Here is a 955-nt window from a genome sequence, read left to right as displayed (position 1 = left end):
CAAAAGCTGGGGTCACCTTCTGCCTAAGAGCAGCATCCTGCGCTCACAGCCAGGGGCTCTGGGAGGCCAAGCAGGTAGCCAGGGCTTAAGACCCCCAAGCTGCTGCCAGGCAGAGGCAGGGAGCCCCAAGCATCCCCCCGGAGCCCCAGGCATCCCTCTGGCGCCCCAAGCATCCCTCTGGAGCCCAGCCCCACCGCCGGCTGCTCGTCAGAGTGCCTCAAAAGGAGGGACCTCCTGCTGCACCCCAGGAAGGTGCAAAACCCCAGCCCAGCTGCAGCCCCAGGGCACCACTTCCACCAAAGGAAGACGCTTTTGCTTTGGTGCCCGATGCTCGGGCACGGGGAGCCCAGGGCACGCGGCCACGCTGGCCTCAGAGGGGTCACAGCACGAAGCTGTCCTGCCTGCAGAGACTGGGTCCGGCACTCGGCCACAGTCACCTCTAAGAGGGCTCTCCAAAAAAACATCGCCTAGCCTAAAAACGGCATCCCTCCCCAGGAGCCACGCTGCTGCTGGCTCTCCTCTCCTCTCCTCTCCTCTCCGATCCTCTCCGAGGGGCTGCTCACAATTCCCTCCCTTCATTAGCACTGCCACCTCGGAGGTATTTATAGCCAGCACCTGCCCCCTCCTCCCAGCTTTTTTGAAGACAACACACATTTAACTCCTTCCCATGCTCCTCTTGACTCCAGCCCAGCCTGGCAGCCCGAAATCCCATGGCCTGGAATAACCAAGCTCTGCAGAGACCATCCCTGCTCGGTGCATGCACCCTCCCTGTCCCAGTCCCAGCACGGCTGAGCCTCGGCAGAGGCTGGGGCCGATCTGGGCTCTGCTGCTCTTAGGACGGAGCAGAGGTTCATCACAGATGCTTTCCCGGCTCCCCCCACAACAGCGGGGAACGGGTCCATCCCTGCCGCCTCAGAGCACCCCTTGCTCTGCCTCCCCAGGCAGCCCCCAGCCG

Source organism: Egretta garzetta, unplaced genomic scaffold (genome assembly GCF_000687185.1).
Source record: "Egretta garzetta isolate BGI_Z169 unplaced genomic scaffold, ASM68718v1 scaffold770, whole genome shotgun sequence".
Lineage (NCBI taxonomy): Eukaryota > Metazoa > Chordata > Aves > Pelecaniformes > Ardeidae > Egretta > Egretta garzetta.
Note: the sequence above shows the minus strand (reverse complement) of the source record.